The sequence below is a fragment of the Narcine bancroftii genome, chromosome 12 (genome assembly GCF_036971445.1).
Source record: "Narcine bancroftii isolate sNarBan1 chromosome 12, sNarBan1.hap1, whole genome shotgun sequence".
NCBI classification, from domain to species: Eukaryota; Metazoa; Chordata; class Chondrichthyes; order Torpediniformes; family Narcinidae; genus Narcine; species Narcine bancroftii.
This window is the reverse complement of record NC_091480.1, coordinates 24,586,494-24,613,305: the sequence shown is the minus strand read 5'-3', so window position 1 is coordinate 24,613,305 and position 26,812 is coordinate 24,586,494. Positions and strand designations below refer to the sequence as shown.

Below are 26,812 nucleotides of genomic sequence, written 5' to 3'. Positions count from 1 at the left end.
CTGTCGAAGCTGCAGGAAAATAGAATCTCAGGGTTATATGTGATGTCATATATATACTCTGACAATAAATCTGAAATCTGAATCTATTTTTCAGCCTGGTGGTTTTGTCTCTAATACTCCTGTATCTCTTTGCCGACAGGAGGAGTGATTAAAGATATCAGTGAATACACCCAGCCCCCATCAGGTCAGCTCATGATGATGTCAGGAAAATTGTTGCTGCCAATTAAGGGTGGCACCATATTACAGCTAGAAAAGCTCATCACCTGGACACAATTCTGAACCCCAGTGCTGTCTGTGTACTTGTACATTCACCCTGTGGCTGCATGGATTTCATCTGGAGCTCTGCCTTCTGGAAGGGTGTGGGGGATGGTGGGTTATGATAGGAATGTGGAGAATAAAAGGGTGAAGGTAAAATTAGTGTGGGGATGTGATTGTTCTGTGAGCCAGTATAGACGGTATTGGCCAAATGATCTCCTGTGTTATGTGGAAATGGCATTTGTTTTTCACACAAGTGAGAAAATCCCAGTTAGAAAAATTATGTGGAAATTATAAAGTAAGTTTTGGCTGACATTTTGTGGTTCTTGGTTTTAAGAAGTCCCTAATGCAAATTAAAACTCCAGATGTTGGAAATCTAAAATAAAATAGAAAATGCTGGAACCGCTGAGCTGCATCTGTGGAAAGAGAGATAACATTAACATTTCTGGTTGAATGCTCATCATCAGAATGGAGAAGATGAGTAAGGAAGTTAATTTCAAACTCTACAGAAGGTTGGGGAGGAATGAGTCTATTCTTCTGGAGATGCAAGATTTGGGTTAGTGTGGTAATAAGTTGTTGACCAAATTATTTGGTTGATGGGATAATATGGGCTGTTAGAGCTACAGGAAATGCCCATGAGGTCAGATTATGTCATGAGCTTCGCCGAGGCTTGCATTCCTGATGCACGTGCATGCCTCAAAGGTCCACAACATGTGGTCTACATGGATGAAGTACAGCCCACTTCTTGAGGCTCCCTTCTATTTTAAGAAGGAAAAGGAAAGAGCATCAACAGCAAAGAGTAAAGAGAGGACCAGAGCAGAACTGTTGTTGACAGATGCAACTTGACAAAGAATTGGAGAAGGAAAATTTGCAGTTCTGCAGCAGGAGCGGAAAGGTGCAAGGAAGCCCAGCATAGAAGGTCCAGGTAATTTATTGAAGCAGGATCAATGAACACCTAAGTAAAGCTAATCATACAGTGTTGATAGATGCGGGAGAGGAAGCTTACCTGAGCTACCTTGTTGAGCTCAGTGATCATCTTCCTACATTGGGAATAGGCTGGTCCTGCTCTCACGTGCTAGGGTAATAAAACTGGCCACATTCATATCCTGGCCACATTTCACTTCAAGATGCTCCTCTTTGACCATAATCTTCTACATTTCTCTCTGATAAAATACAAACAGCCAAACTGCAGCCTATTGACAGACTTTAAATCAAGCAACTGACAAGGTTTTGGCCGCCAGCAAAAGAGTGATACTGGTAGCTTGGCAGGTGATTCTAGTTAATTAGTTCCATGAAAGTGGGAACTTCCTTCTGTCCATATAATTCAAGCATGATGCCATGCCTCGATAACTACAAAATGATTTCTGTTCTAAATTCTGAAGGAGTCCATGTCAACAAGATGTAATATGTGTGTGGCTCTCTGGTCATAAATATTAAGATGGCAACAGATTAAGTCAGATTACTCATAATTGTCTTTGTTGAGTATCTTTAATCATTACCATACCATGTTATGTCTAACATTCATAGCTGTGTAAAGAGCACAACTTCTTGTCCACCTGAGCTGTTGCTTTCAAGGAACTAGGCACTTTTACCCCCTGCTTTACAACACTCTCCAGAGCCCGACATGAAGCACCGGAAAATGTTAGGTAGAATTCAGCTTTTACACCTACATTTCTCTATGAACATTTGATTTCATTTTTCATTGTCGTTCACCATTTTGGTGACACAGTAATGGTCTTTGAGAACTCAGGCCCTTTTTAATGTGCACGTCATTTAAAATTATTCTTTAATAATTGTGAATCTGGAAATGTTTTGGATGATTTTTGCCACTCTGTCTCGAAATGTGCGGAAATAGCATCCATTTATCCTCCCTGTGATTTTCATCAAACTTGCCATTGAAAGTTAGCTCTTATCGTTAGCAGTTTAAGTACTTGTTTGAACAACTTTTCAATTGGCAATAAAAAATTAAACTGCTGGAAGAACTCAATGGGTCGAATATTAGTCGTTGGTAAACATTGGCAATCAATCTCTTTTTCTCAGATGTTCAAAATTACAAATGTGAAATTTTGTTCTTTTGGTTTGGGAATTGTTTAATTGTCTTTAATTCTTTAACTGTCCAATTCAAAATGTAAAGTCCTACATGCTTTCTTTAACCGATGAGATTTAGGGATTTAATCAATAAGCAGAAGAAAGGCGGAAAAATGGGATTTGCCCAAATGATGCACAGAGGAAATCTTCAGGATTCAGCAAGATCACTTTCCCAAAATAGAACTTTCTATCTCCATGACTACTGACTGATTCATTGATTTTCTTCTCGTTTCATCTAATTAAGTCTATTATATTTCATTTATTATGAACTGTTTGTCCCACTGTTTCTCTTCTGTTGCTTGTCATGCCTGGTAATAGCTCATTCTATTGTCAAGAATTTTAAAATTAAATGTACCTGAGTAACTCTAAATGACGTCCCACCACATGTCCTCGATAACTGTGAATAAGAAATACCAGCAGTTCTTCAAGCTCAGGGTTGAGATTCAAATTATTGGGGTGTGGTAGTATAGATCTATCACCAATGTATATAGTGTATATAGTTACAGTATCTCGACCGTGCTTACAGCGATTGGCTGAGAGCTAAGCCACGCCTACTGTCTGGGCCTTAAAGGGTTGTATCCCTAGCCAGGTCGGATCATTCCGGACTGGTCGGCCACCTGTGAAGAGCTCCTGTCTTTTGCTAATGAAAGCCTTGGTTTGGATCAACAAATCTTTGATTCTTTCAACGAGCTCCACATGGACTTCATGTTTCTTCTTCCCAAAATAGCAGTGAGAAAAGGTTGTAATCAGTGATGGAAATCCTTCATAATGTTGGCTGCCTTCTTGATGCAGTGCCTCACATAGATGTCTTCATTGGATAGGAGGTCGGAACCTGTGATGGACTTGACTATGTGGACAACCTTCTGCAGCTCTCTGTGTTCCTGCATAGTGAAATTATGAAACCAGGCTCTGGTGCAGCCCGTCAGTGTGGTAGGGTGGGGGAAGTTTGAACATCTTCAGAAGAAGCAGTTCTGAGGAATTGAATTGAAATATTAGCTCTGTTTCCCTTTCCACAGATGCTGCCTGACACACTGGGAGTTTCCAGAACTTTTACATTTCAGATTTCCAGTATCTGCAGATTTTTGGTTTTCATTTGCAGGGGACAGCACTTACACAGAGCCAGATCCAATTAACACTGGACAATGATTTTTTTCAAAATGTTTTCTTCCTTGAAAAAATTGCAGATAGACAACCGTGTTAGCGTAACACTGTTACAGTGTCAATGTCCTGGGTTAGAGTCCCTAACTGTTTGTAAGGAGTATGTGTGTTCTCCCCGCATCTGTGTGGGTTTCCTCTGGGTGTTCCGGTTTCCTCCAACACTTCAAATAATGTATAGGGTGTTGTAGGTCAATTGAGTATAATTGGACAGCACAGGCTCGTGGGCCGAAAAAGCTTCTTACTGTGCTATATGTCTAAAATAACTTCAAGATGAATACAAAGATTTGGTACCAAAGAAGGGTTATATTTCGGTTATGTATAATTTGTTACAAGATAATATGGATAATCTGGATTGGGGAAAAAACTAAACTTAAATGGGAGCATGATTTAGTGTTTATTTTTCCTGAAGATGATTGGGCGGATATGTGTCAGGACAATGTAATCAAATTGACAAATGTAAGATGGTGAATTATAATTTTTTACATCAATTATATTTGACTCTGGAGAAATTGAAAAAATATGGGTTTTGTAATTCAGATTTATGTTTTAGATGTGATTCATGTATTGGAACTTTTCTACATGCTGTTTGGACTTGTGTTAAAGTTCAACCATTTTGGCAAGGAATTAAAGTTGTCATACCCATGCTCCTGTTCGGCTCCGAATCATGGGTCCTCTACCGGCATCATCTACGGCTCCTAGAACACTTCCACCAGTGCTGTCTCTGCTCCATCCTCAACATTCATTGGAATGACTTCATCACCAACATTGAACTACTCGAGCTGGCAGAGTCCGCAAGCATCGAATCCATGCTGCTGAAGACCCAACTGCGCTGGGTGGGTCCCATCTCCAGAATGGAGGACCATCGCCTTCCCAAGATCGTGTTCTATGGCGAGCTCTCCACTGGCCACCGAGACAGAAGTGCACCAAAGAAGAGGTACAAGGACTGCTTAAAGAAATCTCTTGGTGCCTGCCACATTGACCACCGCCAGTGGGCTGATATCGCCTCCAATCGTGCATCTTGGCGCCTCACAGTTCGGCGGGCAGCAACCTCCTTTGAAGAAGACCGCAGAGCCCACCTCACTGACAAAAGACAAAGGAGGAAAAACCCAACACCCAACCCCAACCCACCAATTTTCCCTTGCAACCGCTGCAACCGTGCCTGCCTGTCCCGCATCGGACTTGTCAGTCACCAACGAGCCTGCAGCAGATGTGGACATACCCCTTCCATAAATCTTCGTCCGCGTAGCCAAGCCAAAGAAGAAATGTGTTGCGAGTACTTGGAAAGATAATACAGAGATTCATATACTACGTTGGCAGAATAAATTGAAAGCTTGTATTGTTATGGAAAAAAATACTTATAATTTACATGATAATTATTCCCTTTTTGTTGGTAAATGGTCCCTGTATTTGAAATATATGCATTTAGATATACTTTGAATTGTTTTCAACATTTATATATTTTTATTATTATTATATATATCATTTATATTTTTGACTCCCCTTAAGGGGTGAGAGGGTGGGTTTTGGATGTATTTTGTAAAATCAATTTTTGATGATTGGATTGTATGTTTTTTTATCTTTAAATAAAGTTTGAAGAAAAGATGAATACAAAGATGATTTCAGATCTGCTGTAACATTCAAGAGGTTGGAGAAACAGGAAATGAACTTTCATTGAATTAACCTGTTTAATCACATAATGATGCTGGCACATTGCATTAGTTTAACTGACCTAAAAATATTTTGGCTACTGAATTTTCGTTTGTACTCAGCATCTGATGCCTCTTACATCAGTGTCCAACAATAGTGGGCCAGCATTGATGGATTCTCGTTGCCTTGATACCACTTTTCCATGGTCAAAATGTCTTGGTGAAACCGTCACTGACGGCACCAGGATCAGCAGGGAAGACATCCAAGTGCGAATGCAGAAAATCGATTTTCAATGATGTGTTGCGTTTCATGGTTTTAAATGCTTGAAGTAGACTTAAAATATGAAAGGAAATCTCATAAATAGGTTGTATCTAAAAAGAAATGATACATGATAGGAAAATTAAGGTGATTTTCATGATCAGCAGTGCAGAATCTAAAAAATATGCCCAAACATTTGCAGGAGCAAAATCTTTGTTGTCCGATGTAATTAACACTGTCAGAGAGCATTCAACCAGATTTGGCAGAGAATAGGCCATCAGAAAATAACAGTTGGAGCAACGGTGAGATCAGACGATGAATTATGTATATATATATGATTGTAACATTAGAAAATATTGCTGGAATTAGATTAAAGGAAGGAATTCACAATGAGTTGCCCAACAATTTCCCTATGAATAAAAAAGGTTGGAAAGATCCAGGATATAGTGATAGAAAAATGACTGCATAATCGTGATGGTTTCTTAATATATCGGATAACTGAGTATTCTGGATTTAAAAAAAGGGAAATGGCTGTATTGATTAAGGATCAATGCTTAAGGTCGCAGTTTTCTGAGAGCTCCAGTGAAAAGATATATGAGCAAAATTGTGTGGCAAATTTTAGTTGCTTATCAATGAACAAAAGAGAACAATAGACGTTGGTAGATATGGACCAGGATAGCAGTATTTTGAGAGATTTGTGCATAGGAAATTTTTCAATGTTTCAAGCCCAGTGGTATAAATGTAGTATGGAAAAAGGAATATGTTGCTGCCAAATGTGCTCCGTTAACAGGGACTACAACATAACAATGCAGAAGACCAGAAACAATCAACAGTAGAATTATTCACTGAGAATTCGAAATATTAAGAAGGGGTCTCATAGGAGCTATATCTGCAACATAATGCAACAACAGAACAAAGAACAGAAACAACAGGTCAAGAGAAAGCATTTAGGTAACAAATTATTTAACTACGTCAGGGTCAGCATGATTGGCATAGACAACACCAGCGATCAGGACCAGACCAGGGTTTCAATTCCGCACCGTCTGTACATTCTCCTCGTGTCCAAGTGGGTTTTCTCTGGGCGCTTTTGTTTCCTCCCATCTTTCCAAAATGTACTGGGGTTGTAGCTTAATTGGGGGTAAAGTGGGCGGCACAGACTCGTGGTCCGAACTGGACTGTAACTATGCTGTATATCTAACGTCGAAGTACTCGAGATGGCAGAGGTCGACAGCATCGAGTCCACGCTGCTGAAGATCCAGCTGCGCTGGATGGGTCACGTCTCCAGAATGGAGGACCATCGCCTTCCCAAGATCGTGTTATATGGCGAGCTCTCCACTGGCCACTGTGACAGAGGTGCACCAAAGAAAAGGTACAAGGACTGCCTAAAGAAATCTCTTGGTGCCTGCCACATTGACCACCGCCAGTGGGCTGATAACGCCTCAAACCGTGCATCTTGGCGCCTCACAGTTTGGCGGGCAGCAACCTCCTTTGAAGAAGACCGCAGAGCCCACCTCACTGACAAAAGGCAAAGGAGGAAAAATCCAACACCCAATCCCAACCTACCAATTTTCCCCTGCAGCCGCTGCAACCGTGTCTGCCTGTCCCGCATCGGACTTATCAGCCACAAACGAGCCTGCAGCTGACGTGGACTTTTACCCCCTCCATAAATCTTCGTCCGCGAAGCCAAGCCAAAGAAAGAGAGAAATAAATATATACATGGTCATTCAAATTCTGAACTATAAATGACAAACCCAGTACAGATTTGTGGTGATTCAAATTTGAAGAATTCTCTGCTGCTCTCAGTAGAGGCACCAAACCTTTTATCCAAGGTTCCACGTGACTAACCACAAGCCTCCAATCAACCCTACACTACTATCCTCTGACTCCTTCAACTGACTCTTACAACACTATAACTCCTGCAGCTATCTGTGATCTCCCTAATTCCCACTAACTGTTATGGGGGGAAGGGGGTCATAATACAATCCTATCAAAGTGATCATTCCCATCTTATTTCGATTCCACCCATTGGAAGCTCACTGGATGATCCCCCAGGAATATCCTCCTAAAGTAATGCTCTAATGCAGGGGTGTCAAACTCAAATTCACGGAGGGCCAAAATTAAAAACTTGGACTAAGTCAAGGGCCGAACTAAATATTTATTGAAAATTTTCAACAACATCTGCATGTTTTCTCTTCTTTCAACATATGTAATGTTAAACTTTAGGATATAACTTTAGGAGGATAATGTTACAGGTCAGGAGTAGGTAGCTCAAGTTCACCCTTTGCTTGACCTGATGGAAACATATTTGATCCCTGTGGAGATGTAGTCAGCATTCACAGCCTGTGTCCATTTTGGCCTGCATCAGGACTCAGCATTTCCTGCTCACTCCTCAGGCTCTAGGCCTCTATTCACCCTCGACCCACCATCCCTCTACCTGACCAGTCCTTTACCCAACCTCTACTCACCCTTCACTCCACTCGCTCTGCCTCTACCCACCCCATCCTATACACACCCCTCTTCTGCATCTCCCCTCAACCTGTTCCTCCCTCTACCCGTCTCTCACCCTCTAATCACCCCTCCCCTACTCGCCCTGCCCCTCTCCTTTTACCTCTTCCCTATCCACCCCTCCTTCTACTCATCCCTCCCTCTAACTGCCCCTCGCACCACCATAACTTCCCCTGCCCATTACTCCTCACCTACACCTTCTTCCCACCCCTGCTTACCCACCCACTGAGGCCCAGCGCGCTGCCGATCAGCCTTTGCGGACAGCCACCGTCTCTCTCTTCACATGCAGGGCCAAACCAGCCGTCCCTGGGGTCCGCGCGGGTGCAAGCGCTGAAGGCCTTGGTGACTGGGAGAAGTGCGCTCGCGCTGTGGAAGGGCCGTCCGGTGCCAGTCACGCGGGGCTCGTGCTGCCCGGGGGCTGTTGCCATGCCCGTCGCGCCGACAGGAAATCACAGGCGCTCGCCCATCCGCCGCACCGCTCGACAGGTGGGAGAAGTGACTGGTTGTGCGGGGAGCCTTCCAACTGGCTTGCTGGCTGATGACATCGACAGACTTCCCGTGTTACAATTTCTCGTGTTACAATGGGGAAGGATGTGCAATGAAGGGGGAGGATGGTGGGGGTGACATTACCAAAAAATAGCATCTGCTCTCGCTGCAGGGCGGGCCACCTCTAATACATTTTTGAAATGATCTTGCGGGCCAAATATAATTATATCGCGGGCCATATTTGGCCCGTGGGCCAGAGTTTGACATGTGTGCTCTAATGTCTTAAAAGTTACTTTAAAATACAATTATCTGCAACTATATCACATTTGCATGTTGTACCCTGAAACAGAACTACTAGTCTTGCCATGCCTCACCAAGCTTCTCTAATGGCATCCATGAGTTCAGCAGCTGAACCCATTAGGTAATATAAATGCAGTTCAGTCTATCAGACCTTCTTGCTTCCTGCCCTTTTAGACTGAACCTACTCAGCTTAACATCGATCTTAGATTCAATGATCACATCTGTCATTATTGCTTTGTGTCCCACTCACCTGCCAGACTTGTTTAAACTCTCCATGAGAAACAGAACTTCTTCCATCAGGATATTGGTGCCCCTCTAGTTCAAGTGAAATCCATCTCTCTTGTGCAGGTCCCATCTTCCCTGGAATCTTAATTGAGGTATCCGAAACCCTCCTCCCTGCATTAACTTCTTAGCCATGCATTTAACCTTATAAACTTTCCATTCCTTATCTTGCTAGCTCATTACACAGGGAGTAATAGAAACATAGAACACTACTGCACAGAAACAGAAATCCTAAGGTTAAAATGTGAGAGGTCCTGCTTTTCAACTTGCCATCTAATTTCCTAAATCCTTTTTTTTAGACAAACAGCATGATATCAGGCCCTTTCGACCACGAGACCTTTTCGCCCAATTACCCCCAATTTACCTAAAACCCCAGATAGGTTTTGAACGGTGGGAAGAAACCGAAGCCTTCAGGGAAAACCCACGCAGACACAAGGAGAACGCACAAACTCCTTACCGACAGTGTGGGATTCGAACCCCGGTCCCGATCGCTAGCACCATAACAGCAATGCGCAAAGTGCTAGGCTAACAGCACCACCCTTTGTAGGACCTCATCTCTCTTCCTCATTATGTTGGTGGTACCAATTTGGCTAATGACCTCTGGCTGCTCAGCCTCTCCTTTCAGAATGTCTTGCGCCCAATCAGAGACATCCTTAACCATTGCAGCAGGGAAGCCACAGACCTTCTTAGAGCCAAAGAAACAACTGAATGTCCATCTATGTACTGAGTTCCCCATCACAAATGCTCTCCTTGACTTTATCCATTCCTGCTTTCCAGCAGTGCTATAAAATTGGACTGCATTTTTTCATTTGATTTGCCATCTTTCTTGACAAAGATCACTTATTTATCACCATTTAGCAAGTTACTAGACATGCTACCACAGGCATCCTTATGCAAGGTATGCAAAGTAAACAATTGTTGACTTCAATCTTTGCACAGTGCATTTTTTCCTTTGGAGCGCCATGCGATGGTCAAGAAAGCTGCTGGGATTACAACTTTGCTTGAAATGTTTTTAGGTTATCCTCTACAAATTATCACTGCATTATACACCAAGAGTCACTGTGTGGAAAAACTTTACACTTGCAGCATGTTATGCTACTAGCGAAATGCACAAATAAGAGTGCAAAACAATTAAACAGATGAGGATTCAGAGAATATTGTGAAATGTTAGATTTGGAATATGTCGATCTCGTCCTTCGTTGTGAGGTGCACTGGCTTTCTAGAGGACAGGTTCTGAATAGATTTTGGAAACTGAAAAATACCATTCATAATTTTCTAGAAGAGCTGCCTGTGGAAAGAGCCTGTTTATGTGATAACTATTGGCTGTTTGATTTAACATCTTTAGTTGATGTTACCAGCCATCTCAATGGTCTAAATTTGAAACTCCAGGGCAAGAACGAATTGTTTCCTGGCTTAGTAGATGATATCAATGCATTCAAGATTAAGTTAAAACTGTTCACTTCTCAGTTAGAAAATGAGATTTGAGCCAGTTTCCACACTTAAAAGAGCAGAGTGAATGTGCTGGAGATAATGGAAATTTTAGAAAATATATTGAAAAAAATCAGGTTATTGCAAGAGTCACTTGAAAGTCATTTTTGTGATGTTGCTAAAGACGACAGCATTCCTGCAGTTATAAATCCATTTTCACTTAGTGAACAAAAATTCATGAAGATGCCGTGTAACATACAAATGAAACTTATTGATTTGAAAACAAATTCATTATTGAACATGAAATTTGATGAGCTTCCCTCAGTCCAAATGCTTCTGTTATGATTAATTTCTGGTGATCATTACCCTGTGAACATTTTCCAGAACTAAGAAAATTTGTCCAGAGTTATATCTGTCATTTCGGAATGATGTACAGATGTGAACAAGCATTTTCAGCCATGAAATTGATTAAAAACAAAACGAGGTTGCGATGGACTGATTCAAATTTGAAGAATTCTCTGCTGCTCTCAGTATAGGCGCCTAACCTTTTATCCGAGGTTCCACGGCCGGCAACCTCCAAAACCTGGCACTTATTACCGGTAATGAAAACACCTGACCGCCTCTCTCCTAGCCCCCACCATGTATCGCCCCTAGCCCTAGCTGTTCCCCACCTGGGTGTTCATCCATCACCTGCCCCTGGCTGTCCGTCTATCCGTCCATCGCCTGCCCCCATCCAACTTCCAATGCTGCGGCAGGGATGCAGTCCTGCTGAGGCCAGAGTTAACTTATGGCAGCGGCTGGCGATGGCTCAGTGTGGGAACAATGGCTGTTTTGCTTACCCATGCAGCTCTTCCAGCGCCAGAGTAGTTCCAGCTGCGTGGGGAATTATGGGTAAGGAAGACGGCCATTGCTTGCACATTGAGACAGCTGCTAGTGGCAGCCTGCTTCTCTCCCACTGGGTGATCAGGACCGAGAGTCACCTTTCCACTGAAGGTAAGAGAGGCCAGAGATAGGGTCAGGAGGAATGGGGACATAAGGATGGGGACAGGGGTCTGAGCCAGTTTTATTTTGATGTTTTACTTTAAAAATTAAAAAAAAATGCTGGCAATATTATGGTCTTTATTTATCTAAATTCATTTAATACCCCGCGCCCCCATTTTGTGCAATTTTGAAACTTCGCATTTGCTAAAAGGGACGGCCATTTTAAAATGATTCTGAAATCTGGAAGATTCTGAACAATGGCAGATGTCCAAACCCGATGATCCTGGATAAAAAATTAGGCACCTGTAACTAATATAACTCCAAACATTAAAAGCTTGGCAAAATCAAACAGACTTACCATAAAAGGTAAGTAATGTTTATTATATTAAATATAATCATGTAAAAATACTAAATATGTCTATATTAACAAATTTTTAGAAGAATTGAATGGTGCATCTGAACTCGTGCGTGAAAAAATTGATGCAGGGAATGTAAAAGGTTGGGCACCCTTGCCATATACGGATAAAATACCATCTTTAGTAAATGGCATAATATTTCAATTTTACATGTGCTTCATACTCTGTGAACCAAAGGTCGAACTCCTGAGGTACAACGCTTCTGGTAACAGTCAAGAGAAATGATGGAATTAGTAAGGACCTCACTCAATAGATGCAGTTTTTTTTTCATGGAGCAATTGATCAAACCTTACTGCTGGAATAGTTGTGTAATTACTTAACTCCACAGAAAATGTATCCAATGAAAGCTGAAACATAGATGTAATTTAAATCAAATGCACCAGGAAAATTATCTGTGGGATTAAGTGGCTCATCAACTTCTACTTTGCCTCATATCCAGAGTAAGATCGGGCTGCCTGTAATCCAAGCAAGGACAAAATTTCATCTCCAAAGAAATTATTAGTGCCTAGATTTAAATCTTGCCTTAGGTTAACTGTAAATAAAGCAGCAGTGAGACACTAGTCTTGTCTTCAAGTTCTGGGATGAACTTGTGGATGTGATCCCAATCTTGCCATTCGTGTAGTAGGTGATTTTGTTTGGACAAAGGATGGGGACATACTTTCCTTTTATTTTGGATGTAAGAGTTGGTGACAAGGTCAGAATTTTCTGTATGTCATTGAGAAAATAGTGTGGAGCCACTTTCTTGAACTGTAGCTTCCTTGCACTGATGTTAGGGGATGATATTTGAACTGTAGCTTCCTTGCGCTGATGTTAGGGGATGATATTAGCTTTCTTGCGCTGATGTTAGGGGATGATATTTGAACTGTAGCTTCCTTGCGCTGATGTTAGGGGATGATATTTGAACTGTAGCTTCCTTGCGCTGATGTTAGGGGATGATATTTGAACTGTAGCTTTCTTGCGCTGATGTTAGGAGATGATTTCCAAGATTTAGACCCCGTGAACCAAGTCAAGAAAGTACGTCACTCAGTGGAGCCCCCGCAAGGGGTGGTGTTCTTGTGCATCTGTTGCCCTCTCCTTTTCTGATGAGAGAGGCTGGGCGTTAGGATGATGCTCTTGTATGTGAGCAACTGGAATTATTTTTTCAGACATGCCCTCAGGTTAGAGGGCACAAATATTGATAATGATGATTGGAACAAGCTGCCTTTTGTTTGTTAATACAGAAATATAGAACACTTCAGCACAGAAACAGACCTTTGAGCCTTCTCATCTGTGAAAAACTATTATTCTGTTTGGTCCCATTGACCTGCACCTGGACCATTATCCCTCCATACACCTCCTACCTATGTACATGTCAAAATTTTTCTTAAAAGTCAAAATTGAACCTGCATTTACCAATTCAGATGGCAGCTCCACAGTCCCACCATTCTCTGCTTGAAGAAATTTCCTCCTAATATTCCCTTTAAACTTTTCCCCTTTCACCCTTAACCCATGTCCTCCAGTTTCTATCTCTCCTAACCTCATTGGTTAAAGCCTGCTTGTATTTACTCTATCTATATCCATCATCATATTGCTTACCTTTATCAAATCTTCCCTTATTCTTCTTTGCTCGAAGGAATGAAGTCCTAACCTGTTTAGTGTTATTGGAACTACACTCATCTCATAAAGTAGGAAATATTCCATCATGGTTCTGACTGGTATCTTGTGGAAGATGGTGAAGTTTTGGAGAGTCAAGATATAAAGTGCTCGCTGCAGGCAACCCAACTCCTGACCTGCTCTCAACCACATTTTTGATGTAGCACATCCAGTTGAGTGTCTGATCAATGGTAGCCCCAGAATGTCAATCATGGGTGCTCAGTGCTAAAAATGCTTTTGAATATCAAGGCTCTCTCTTATTGGATATTGTTATCACCCAGCAGTTGTGTGGTGTAAATGATATTTTCTTTTAATGATATCGAGTTTGTTGTGATATACATTCTACGGGGATTGTGGTTTGAAGAGGGCGTACAAAATTGTTGACCCCCACCACTATGCACACAGTATCTTTCAGCTGCTCCCATCAGGAAAAAGATCCAGGAGGATCAGAGCCAGCACCACCAGACTGAGAATCAGCTTCTTCCCACGGGCAGCGAGAAAGCTGAACGACTAAATGATCTGCTCACACTAACCATCGAAGACTCTACTATGTATTAAACAATACTTATTTATGTTTATATATGTATATTTAAATTTTACTTTTTTAATTTTAGACATTCAGCATGGTTACAGGCCATTTTGACCCATGAACTCGTGCAGCCCAATGACACCCGATTAACCTACAACCACGATACGGTGGGAGGAAATTGGAGCCTCTGGAGGAAACCCACGCAGACACAGGTAGAACATACAAACCCCTTACAGACAACGTGGGATTCAAACCCCACCAGTCCCGATTGCTGGTACTATAACAGTATTGTGCTAACCTCTACACTAACTCTGCCACCCTGAATATATTTTTCCTGTCTGCATATGTGCTATGCCTGGTTGTGTGTCTGCATGATTTGCATTGAGGACTGGAGAACACCATTTCATCGGATTGTACTTGTGCAATCAGATGATAATAATCTTGATAATAAACAGTGTATATATGCACTGAAATTCTTAGGCACTTCCATCTAAAAAGACTACAATAATGTACCTAATTTGAATTAAAAAGAGACAATGAATTAGAAAAGAGAGATGGATAATAAATATGGTATTCATTTACCATAGTGAAACAAGCAGTGATCTTAACCATCAGGCCCATAATAATCTCCATGCCTATTGGAGTTAGGTAAGGCAATGGGGTCGCCTCAACATTTCTCTTAATTGACATCCAGTAACAAAGAGTTTAGCGCTGGATGAAATTGTTGCTTATGAGGAGGATTTGGAATGATCAAAGCTGCCTTTTAAATACTGTATAACCTTTATAAATGCAAGATTCAGCATTCTAGGAATGATCATGTCAATTATTCCCGATGCTATTCTGATAATAAATCACCTCCATCCATTTTTGGAGAGTCCTCCTGGTGCTCTCAATCCTGCAAGGTAATCACTGCCTTGAGCATAATCACAATTCTGGAGCTCTGAGAGAAACAATATTGTCAAAGTGATTCACAAATTTTAAGCAGTTTATACTCTTAAAAACCAAAAGATTTTTTTATGGCCCTCAATCGAAAGAAGCAATTCGGAATCAATGCATATCAATTCCATGTCCACATTGGTGGCCACGCGCTGACGTTAAAAATTCCTTCAGCTGTAAAATGAAATCCTTACAAATTCCTTTTCCTATAAAATTAAATAATTGAGCAATATTCAAAACTTTAACTGAATTAAATTAACCAGAAGTGCAAAGCATCTTTACCTTGAAATGAAAATCATTTGAAATTGGAATCAGGATTAGTCTTTTCAAAATTTCTGCAAATGTGAAAGGTTTACAACCTTCATTGAAAACAATTGATTTTAGACATTCACAAGATCACAAGATCTAGAAGCAGAAGTTGGCCCATCGAGTCTGGCCCGCCATTCTAATCATGAACGTATTAACATTCAGCCCCACTCCCCGGCTTTCTCCCTGTAATTCATTTATTTGGTTACACAGAAGTATTTTAGAAGGCAAGTTCTGAACGAAATTAAAGTTGCTTGCAATTCTGAAGCAAGCAAACAGAGTAGGTCAATGGGATAAGGCAGAGCAATAGTGTAGCCCAAACCAGATGGGCTGAAGGGATTGTTTCTATGCTGGAGTGTTCAGTGGATCTCTGGCAGCCTTGTGTATTTCACTCCAAATTTCCTTAGCAATCAGAATCAGATGCGATGAGGTTTACCAGACAACCCGCTGAGCTCATCCAGCATTTTTGTGTGTTGTCTGAGGATGTTTGTTTCTTTTTATTTTTATTGGTTTCATCAGTCCACTTTAGCTATCACCATACTGACAGAGAAGGGGTAAATAATACGTTAATGTCACGTTTCCATTTCCCGTGCTTGACAGCAATAGATTTACAGTCAGATTACCACAGAGGTGACCCATTTGAGACAGCAGTAACTGGGCATTTGGTTCAGGCATTTTCTCCTTGGATCGTAAAATACAGTGTATTTTGTTCCAGATTTCTTAAATTGTGGCAGATAAAGAGTGGCTGAAGCAAGGCTACAATTTAGTAACATTTCCTCATATCTTAATCTTATTGGACCTACAGTTTTTTTCTCTCTTTTCCATGAAATAGTCCAAACTTGACTGCCTTTTTCCATACATAAACCTTACCAACTAAATGTAAGACAGCAAGTGACCAGGATAGACATAAAAGCTGAATTTGCAGTGGAATGAAGGAATAAAAAAGTCATTGGGCTTAAATTGGCTCAAATAATATCAGTAAATTAGCTAATACATAGATGAAATGCTTGTTCAGTATATGTCTTGTTTGTCTATGTGTGTGTTATGTCTGTGTTTTGCACCGAGGACTGGAGAACGCTGTTTCGTCGGGTTGCGCTAGTACAATCAGATGACAATAAACAACTTAATTTTACATCAAAGATAAATAATGGTCTTTTATATGTGGGTATGCTTCTAATAAGAATTGCGCAAAGGATCATCTTGGTAAAGGTATTTGTGTGCATGAACCTACCTTCTATCACCTTCAACTTGTGCTGCAGAGCATGATGTCAAAAGGTAGGAAGGAATCTGTACCAGTGCTACTTAAAAGAATCATACAGTCATGCCATGTCAAACTTTGTTGCACCATTTTTTTTTATTGGCTGCTGAGCAACTTGTCAGAATTCCAGAATTGTTCCAACATTCAGTGACCCGTTTGCTTAAGTTCCTCTGAGAATATACAGGAGCAGAAGATGGACACAGTGTAGGGAAGGCCTGATGAGGCTTCCTCATGGCAGAGATCAGGAACAGAAAAAAAGCAAATGTGGCTGTATACTTGGAGTGCAAATTTTAGTAATGGGTACCAATGTGTAGGGAAAATTTTCCTGTTTAGTGGGTCATGGAAACCTGGTTGCAAAAGGCACAAATGCAGCCTCAAAGCAAGATCAGGTCAATAATCTTCCTCCAGTTAAGTTCACAAGTGTTCAAATACCACTGGCTTATTTCAGGCCGCAAGTAGAGGCATAAACTGTGTATCAAAGGAAAAAACAAAAGTTGCTCCAAAGGAACGATATCTGATTTCCACCTGTCAGAAAGAAGAGGAGAGATCTGCTTTACACAAATTGTAATCTTTTCTGTGTTGCTATTGACAATTTTCCAAGAAAACAATTGAACAAAATTATGCAATATCATATCTTCTGACTCCATTGATCACCAACTGATTTGCCACATTAGCAAAGCAACATGCTGGAGATTGTGATCTATCCTGACAGCATTCACAACACTTTCATTCCATAAAAATTTGTTGTTCTATTCTGTACTCTAATTTTGATGTATCCTAGATATTGGAATGGCATGACTCCAATCAGAAACATGTCCACTTCTTTGCAGTTGGACAATATTATCAGCTGGGAAACCACCCTGAATATCATATAACTGAGTATTAGCATATTATGCCAAGATGTGAGCTGATTGGGTGGAGCAGTAAGGCTGGAACATACACAGCATAGGGCACCAGAAAATGGGGAGGCCATCCCATTTGAGGAGAAGCAGAGGAGATGATCCATGGGATGGTGACCATGTCAGTGGTCCACTGAGGTGCTCTGAGGCTGTTGGTGGGTCGAGGTGAGGAACCCAGGCAGGCTGTGGGCTGCTGGTGACTGCAGTCAAGGGACTCGCACTGACCTGCGGCCTGCTGGAGACTGGCTGGAGACAAGATGAAGGGATATTGAAACCGAGAGGGTGCTGAGGGTTTCCTGATCACGTTGGAGCTTGGGCTGCCAATAGTTTGGACAGAAGGCTGTGTGGCTGCAGAGGCTGTGGGAATGCTGGAGCCGAATCCTTGAACACGGTGACTCTCCTTTTCTTCTCTTTTCTCTGACTATGAGGGGCGCTGGGCAATTACTGCTAATGGCAAATCTTAGTCTATGGTAGATGAAATCAAATTTTGTGTTATATTACATTTTCTGTTTTATTATGTGACAATAAAAGAATCTTGAATCAAATGATCAGGCTCTGGGAAATAATAAGAATGGAGGGACCTTTGTGTAATACTCCAAGGATCCCAGCAAGTGGCAGTATAAGTAGATATCAATGCACATTTTCATTAGGCATTGCAGGAAACAGAACAGAATGAATTAGAATCAGAATCTATTGTCATGAACAAGTTATGAAATTTGATGTTTTGCATTAACATCATAGTGCAACTATTCAAATTATAATTATCTTCCAACATTACTATAAATAAAAATAATAGTGGATGAAAGCAGTGTCTTTGGTTCATAGATTATTCAGAACTTGTCCTTGTGCCATTGAGTGCTCGTCTTTAGGTTCCTGTACCTTTTCCCCGTAGGTAGCAGAGTGGTGGGGGTCTTTAAGGATAGAAGCTGCTTTTTTAAGATGCCGCATCATGTAGATATCCTTGATTGAGTGAAGTCTGGTGCCTTTGATGTCACAGGTCGAGTTAACAACCCTCTGGAGTTATCCTTGTCCTGAGATGTGGTGCCTCCAGGACAAGTGATGCAACCAGATCGAATGCTGGTTATGGCACGGAGGTTATGTTATAATATTATTGGACATTGATTAGACCACAGCTGGAGTAATATGCACAGCTCTGGTCACCACACCACAGGAAGAAGTGAAGAGACTGCAGAAGAGATTTGTCAGGATGCTTCCTGCAGTTATGAGAGGGATGAATGACTAGTGAGTGCTGGTGACTGAGGGAGATCTGTTTGAGATACATAAATATGAGGGGCATAGATGGGCTCGATCGTGAGCAACTTTTCTTCCCAGCAGAGGTTACTTAAGCTATAGTTTTTGGATTAGAGGAGGTCAGAGAAATATTTTTTTTCCACCTAGTGAGTGGTTGGAATCTGAACAGTGTCTCTGGAGAAAGTGAAGGAGAGTTTTTCTCACAACATTTAAGAAGTGACAAGCTCTCGAATTGGCAAAGCATAGGAGGCTATGGCCAAATTCTGGAAAATGAGATTAGCTTAGATTGGTACCCAATGGTCAACATGGATATGATGGGTCAAGGGGCTGTTTTTTGTCCTGTACCACTCTATGAAGACTTCCACAGTTTGGCCCATTCTGTCCTCTCTCCTATAAGATGTGGCGAGGCTTCAACATCTCTGGTTGCTTGTTCTCTTTGGTGCATGATTTTTCCACTGGAAGTCATTGGGGTGTTAATGTATGTATTACGACCTGTCTGGGCCACAAGATGGTCACAGTTTAAAATTTATTTGAGATTTGATCCATTTGTATGTGGCTTGCAACAGGGATAACTGTGACTATTTGGGTCAATTGAAGTATTGAAAGTGAAAAGAAATTGGAGGCAGAGGTGTTGTTAAAGTGGACCTGAAGTTGCTTGGAAGCAAACATGACTAAAGCTGCAAAAGCAAATTTGAATCACTTTGCAAAATATGAGAGAGATGGATTTATTTTCCGTGGAGTGGTGGTGACGGAAGGAGATCTGATTGAGATACATAAATATGAGGGGCGGAGATAGGCTCGATAGTGAGAAACCTTTCTTCCAAGCAGAGGTTACTTAATAGACAATAGACAATAGACAATAGACAATAGGAGCTGGAGTAGGCCCTTCGGCCCGTCGAGCCAGCACCGCCATTTTACAGATCACAGCTGATCACTACCATCAGTACCCCTTTCCAGCCTTATCCCCATAACCCTTAACTCCTTTGCCCACTAGAGTCTTATCTAACTCTCTTTTGAACATAATCAGCAAATCTGCCTCTACCACCCTCTGTGGCAGAGCATTCCACAGATTCACACTTCTCTGGGTAAAAAAATGTTTTCTCAACTCCGTCCTAAAGGGCCTACCCTGTATTCTTAAACTATGCCCTCTAGTCCTCGTCTCCCCCATCATTGGGAACAAGTAATCCGACTTCACCTTGTCTATCCCCCTGATGATTTTGTATACCTCAATCATGTCCCCCCTCATCCTTATAAACTCCATCGGAAACAAGTCCAGTTTTTCTAGCCTTTCAGCATATGCCAACCCCGCCATCCCTGGAACTAACCTTGTAAATCTGCGCTGCACACCCTCTATAGCTAGTATGTCCTTCCTCAAAATTGGAGACCAGAACTGGACGCAATACTCCAGGTGGGGTCTCACCAGGGCCCTGCACAACTGCAGAAGGGCGTCTCTGTTCCTATACTCCAATCCCCTCTTTATGAAAGCCAACATGCCATTAGCCTTCTTCACAGCTTTCTGAACCTGCATGCTAGTCTTCAGTGACCGGTGAACAAGTACTCCCAGATCCATTTGCTCCTCTCCACTCCCTAGCTTGTCTCCATTTAAATAATACTCAGCTTTCCTATTATTGTCCCCAAAATGGATAACCTCACATTTGCTTACATTGAACGTCATCTTCCATTCAGCAGCCCACTCCCCCAACCTGTCCAAGTCCCTCTGTATTTTCCTGACATCCTCCTCACACCCCACACCGCCACCCAGTTTCGTGTCATCTGCAAATTTGCTCAAGTTATTAATAATCCCCTCATCCAAATTATTTACATAAATTACAAACAATCCCTGCGGCACTCCACTCGTCATTCTGCCAACATGAAAAAGACCCACTTACCCCAACCTTTTGTTTCCTATTTCTTAACCAATTTCCTATCCATGTCAGCACCTTACCTCCAATACCATGCTCCCTGATCTTGCCCACTAGTCTCCCATGCGGTACCTTATTAAAGGCCTTCTGGAAGTCCAAATACACCACATCCACTGGCTCTCCCAAGTCCACCCTCTTTGTCACATCCTCGAAAAATTCCAGAAGGTTAGTCAAGCATGACTTACCCTTAAGGAATCCATGCTGACTAGCCCTTATACTATTATTTCTGCCTAAGTGTTCTGCTATTACTCCTTTTATGATAGACTCCAATATCTTCCCCACCACCGACGTCAGGCTGACCGGTCTATAATTTCCCGTTTTCTCCCTCCCTCCCTCCCTTCTTAAAAATCGGCATCACATCAGCCACTCTCCAATCCTCAGGGACCTCCCCCGAATCTATGGAACTTTGGAAAATGTCGACCAGTGCTTCCACAATTTCCATAGCAACTTCTTTAAGCACCCTGGGATGCAGCCCATCAGGCTCTGGGGATTTATCAGCCCTCAGTCCCAACAATTTACTCACAACCTCCTGTTTCTGGATCCAGATATCCATTAGATCCCCTACTTCCCCAGGAAAGTTCCCCATAGTTCTTGGGAGAGAAGAGCAAGAAACCCTGCTACAAGCAGCTAGACTCACCCCAAGAGAGTCTGCCGTGTGGCTCTCAGGTTGCATATTTATACAGACAAATTTCCAGTTTTCTAGAACATTTGAACAGAATTTTCCTTCCAGGAGGCTGTTTCATAATATGTTTCTTAGGATTCGTTACACCACTGTTATAAGCCCAGAGGACCCCAAAACCCAGCAGCAATAGATATTCACTAAGACCAATGGTTACTTCAACAAAAGTTGCTTTAAATTATCTTTAAACATGGAAACAGAATCACACTTTAACTTATCGCTATTGACTTAACTAACCTAGCTTAGCCCCCTCCTAATTCGAAGCACACGTGTATGTAATGTGTGTGCAAGTTCAGAAAAATTATTTGGTTCACAGTCCAATCTCACTTCTCATTCCTCCAAGTTCATGGGTTGCAGGCAATTCTTCTACTGTGCACAGAATTGAACATGTATAAAGTTCACCAGGCTTTGGTGCTTGAAAGGTAAATGGTTACCACTCAGGAAGATTCTTATCGGTTTTCAGAGAGAGATTTGTTGGATGCTGACACCCACAAGCTGAAGAAACCTGCCCCCTCAGGGTTCTCCAGATGTTTTTCTTATTTCAAGTGAAACATTAGACAGCCAGTCCTCTCCTCTTGCATGAACCACAAGGGCTTTGACCAGGCTGAATGAAGCACTCACAACCTGTCTTCCAAAGGGGGTTTTTCCACAAGCTTGCCAGTTTGTCCTGTTCCAGTTCCAGCTGCTTCTGCTGACTGTAGTACTGTAAAACTGATCTCTGTCTATCTCTCTCTCTCTCTTTCTCTTTCACAGAGAGTAAATCTGTTTGAATCTCTCTGCTTGCAAAACCACATGATCCTCCTAGAACAGCAAGTTCAATTCCAAACAGAATTCGGCTCTGACAAGTTATTTCATCTGTTGCCTTTTGTAAGCAACAAACCATTAGTGAAGTCTCTTGGGCACTCTTCAAAGCTTTTGCAAAGCTGGGGCCGATATGTCTAGCTTTAGCAGAGCTCCAGTATTTTAAAGAAGATCTGTTTTCAAGTGTTTGTCTGTGACTTACACTAAAAACTGTTTCCCAATACCATATTTATATTCTGTCACACCATGTCATGTCCCTTTTACTGTCTTAGCTAAATATGAAGTTGTTGTTGTTCTTCATAATCCACTTTAACCTTACTGAATTATCAAAACATTCCTCGGAACATTCTCCACTATTTTATTTTGGTCACTACTTTAAAATTTACATTCTCAATGTTATGAATGAAAAGGTTGAGAGAAGCAATCAGGATACATTACTTGATGATCATTTTTACCATGGCCACTTGTGAAATAGCTTTCAACCACTTTTAAATGTGCCATCTATGTTTGAGGATCAATAATCTTGGTGTGGGCCCTCCAGTTCCTTTCCATCACCTGCGTTGAATGTCTCTGACATCCATCTTTCCAGCTCTAACGATGGTGTTTCTTCTTTCCATTTTCTGAATTATTTCTCTGATGCATCACTGGAAAAAAAAACTTCCCTGAGCACATGTTGTGCATAAAATCAAGGACCAGAGCACATTTTCAGTTCCCCAAAGGCTCCTACGTCATCCTGTAACCAGTCTTTTTCACAGTTGCAGTTGCCCACACAACATCAGATCCAATGAATCTGAGGATGAACAGCAAGAGCAATGCTGTCTGGCAGCAGCAATCATTAAGCAAGCAGACTGCAGAAATCCATTGCCCTCTGTCAAACACAGCGAACAGGTGAGGGTTAATCACACAGCACAATCCTCACATCTGTTTTAAAAGGAAGGAAAGCAACAGAGTCCATTTATACAGTGTCTTTTACAACTAACTGCTGGCTGTCGCACAGCACTGTGTGGCCAATTAAGTAGCTTTGATGTGTAGTCGTTGTTATAACTTCAGTAACATGTCAACCAATTTAATCACACAGGGGACCAGATCATCTGTTTTCAGTGATGTTGACTGGGGATAACCATTGACCATAAACGAGGGGATACCTCCACTGCTTAACTCTTGAGTATTCCACATGCATCAAGCTAAAATATGTCTTCTGCGAGGATGGTGGATAATGCATATTGGGAAGAAAGAATGAGGAGGCTTATATGATTAAAATGTGAGATTAGATTTTAATCACTTAGTAACGAATTTATATCAACTTAATATTGAAATGATTAAGCATTCTTGGTAGCGTGGTGGTAATAAAAAAGAGTTGTAGAGGTTTAAGGATGGTAATCATTCATTGGCTAATGTATGAATTTAATTTAGTCAGTTGAGAGAATAAATCACTCAAGGACAAATTATCATTGATTGATATTTTTAAAGGACAGGGATATTACCTTAGTGACCTCTGAGCAACATAATGATCGAGGAAACCATTTATAAAGCATTTAAGTATTTAAAATTCAATGCATTAAAGTATTTCTGTGGCTTTAAGGTATTAGGGGTAGAATTGTGCAGGGTAAATCTTTTTCATTTTTTCAGTCTCTCAGCCTGGCACATGACTCAAGATCTAATCTGTCTCTTCATATAAACTTTTAAAAAGAGTTTCATTTTAAGGTGATAAAATATTGACAATAGCCAGTGGAGGATTAACCATTAGGCTGAATAGGCCGAAGCCTAGGGGCCCGGAAGGTAAGGGAACCCATCAAACAACAATAGAAATGTTACTTTAATGATGCCAAAGGGAACTAAGCCACAATATTAAAGGGATTTTAAAATTGCAGCAATTTGTAGCTTTCACCTATTCACTAAAATTGAAAACCAACGGGCCCGCTCAGGGCGGCAGCGGTCAATGTGGGATCAATGGCTACCTTCGTTACCCATAATCACCCATGCTCGTGGAACTGCTCTCCCTGTGCCACCACTAGGGAAACAAGCATGCCTGTGGAGAGTAATGTAGTTAAAGCGCACACATGCACACATAAATAAAACCACATGCAGCAATGCGTCGCAAATAAATATAAACGCACACGCGGCTGGTTTAGCAAATAAACAGCACCAACTCGTAAATGGAATATACAAGGTTTAAAATTCATCAGTCTGCCCCTGTCTGCTAGAGACACCTATCCCATTTGGTTGGTTTTGACTCAGTCAGGAACCAACAGTGAAATCACACACACAAAATCCAGCGCCGCAAGTAATTAGATTGCTAAAACACTCCCGTTCAATTCTACATGAAAAGGTAAGAGTTCTGTGTAAACATGACACATTATCAATCATCCAAGATTTTAAAAAATTCTTATTTTACCAAGTTGTATCATTTTCTCGCATTGGCTACTTGCAATGAAATCACCAGTGTTCATCAATGACACCCAGCAAAGTAGGCATGACCTGCCAACTCCCAGAAAGAGAACAACATTTGAACCATTGTCCCCAAATAAAGCTTTTCAGAATTAAATCCTTTCAAAGCACTCCACCCCCCTCCCCCCAGAATCAGTTGGAAACAAATGTGTATTATAATTTATGTGGCATTCATTAAAAAAAATCATGCTTTCAAAATTGCTAATCAAATATTGAAGTTAAAATATAAATGCATCATTTCACGCTATAACAATGTTCAGTGACTGGCAGTACATTATATTAATAAAATCTGCCTTACCGAGACATGGTACATACAAATGAACAGGTAACACTGAACTCAAAATTAATGAATTATAGTATTAATTTCTCATTCAGTTGTGCCTTGGAGGGATATGGATCAAGTGTAGGGAAATGGGATTGGCTCAGAGTGCATTGACTAGTTGGGCTAAAGGGCCTGTTCCATGCAGTGACACTATTCCCAAAGTTCACGATGTCCAATGATCACTGCACCCAGTAGTGCATGGCACTTGGTGACACATCATTCATTCCCAATGTGCACCATTTAAGTTTATTTTCCTGTAGTGGGTTGACAGTGTTAGCAATGTGGATAAGAAAACTATGTTGGAAGATGCTTCACTGTTGGCTTCTGGATGAGCTGGTTGGAGGCAGGATCTTTCTCCATGTCAGATGTATTTAGATCAGTGGTTCTCAACCTTTATTTTTCACTCACATATCACCTTAAGTAATCCTTTACTAACCACTATCCTATGGTATTGGATGTCACAGGTACTCTGTGGTTAGTAAGAGATTATTTAAGGTGGTATGTGAGTGGAAAAATGCTGAGTTAGATAAACTCTTAAAACAAGATGAGATGGAAGACCATACAGTGCAGAATGTCATCTTCAGACAGTATGATATGGTGAACCGAAGGGTCTTCTCCACGCTGCGGTTTGCATTGAGGATACTCTGTGCTTCCACTGGCAGCCGGTGGGAGTTGGGCTGTCCAGAGTCAGAGGTTCTCGGCTTGTCACGGTGGCCGACGAGCCATGGATCGAGGTGAGCGGCTGATGAGCCGGCAGGGAAGGGGGATCACAGGCAGTCCAGCTGCCTGGGGAAAGCTGGAGGGACCTCGTGGCATGGCCACCATCCATGGAGACAATGGCGTCAACATGAGAGTGAGGGGAGGAGAGGAGAGTAGGGAGTGTGCATTTAGAATTAATTCACCTATTCTCTCTGAAATGAACAGCAAAATCACAATATTAACCCAAAAGAATGGTAAAGCATAGAACAGCTTTAAAGATTGAAACTGACGTGACCCAAATATGATATTGACTAAAATCCTTTTAATTGATTGGCTTATTCCACCAAATAGACCCACATCCACACAAAATCATCGAATGATAGGACCTGGTATAAGTTTTAATTTAAATAGCTGAATCTTCCAGTTAAAACACTCAACCGATTCGAAGTCATTCCTCCTCCCCACCCCACCCCACCCCCATTCTCCCTATTTTCTTCCCAAAATTAAATTTACCACCGCAATGCACTGATTTGTCCTTAAGTTTACGGAGTCTGGGAAAATTTCATTAAGCCAGCCAACAAGCAGTAGCACATGCACTCCAAATGAGTGAGAGAGAGAGAGAGAGAGAGAGAGAGAGAGAGCAAAAGAGAGAGAGGGTTGGAAATGCCCCCCATGATGCCAAACCCTGGGGGCCTTACTAAAGCTCAGCCTAGGGGCATGGGTGCAAATAACAGTTATGACAATCTAAACCATTAATCTTCAGCTTTATCAATGAATAGAATCTCACTTTCTGACTATTTAAAACAAAAATTCTTTTGGATGTCATAAAGTTACCCCTACTGTACTTCCCATTATTAGTGCCTGGACATCAAATGCATGATCCAGTGATAAATATTTACTGATGGAGTTATTTTGCTGAAACACATTTCCAAGTTAATAGCACTTCAAGCTGAACATAAAAATAATTTCAGATTTGCTGTATCACTTAGGAAGTTAAAGAAACATTAAATGAACTTTTCTTGAATTTAGCCTGTTTAATCACATAATGATTCTGACACGTTGCGTTAGTTCAACTGATCTATAAATGTTTTGCCACTGATTTTCATTTGTACTCAGCATCTGATGCCTCTCATGTCAGTGTCCAACAATAGTCAGCCAGCACTGATGGATTCCAGTTGCCCTGATGCCGCTTTTCATGGTTGCAATATCACGGTGAAATCTTTCACCAGGTTTGTCACTGATGGCACCGAGATCAGCGGGAAAGGTGTCCAAGTGTGAATGCAGAAAATGAATTTTCAATGACTTTGTGGATCTGTATGCTTGGAG

The 26,812-nt window shown here is 41.4% G+C and overlaps 1 long non-coding RNA gene across 1 annotated transcript; it reads left to right on the top strand.

Moving 5' to 3' along the window:
- The first annotated feature begins 1,799 nt into the window (after window positions 1-1,799).
- LOC138746859 (uncharacterized) lies at window positions 1,800-23,251 on the top strand. The gene is made up of 3 exons (XR_011347159.1): window positions 1,800-1,901; window positions 14,051-14,177; window positions 23,096-23,251. It is a non-coding gene; the product is annotated as an uncharacterized lncRNA (long non-coding RNA).
- The last annotated feature ends 3,561 nt before the right edge of the window (window positions 23,252-26,812 follow it).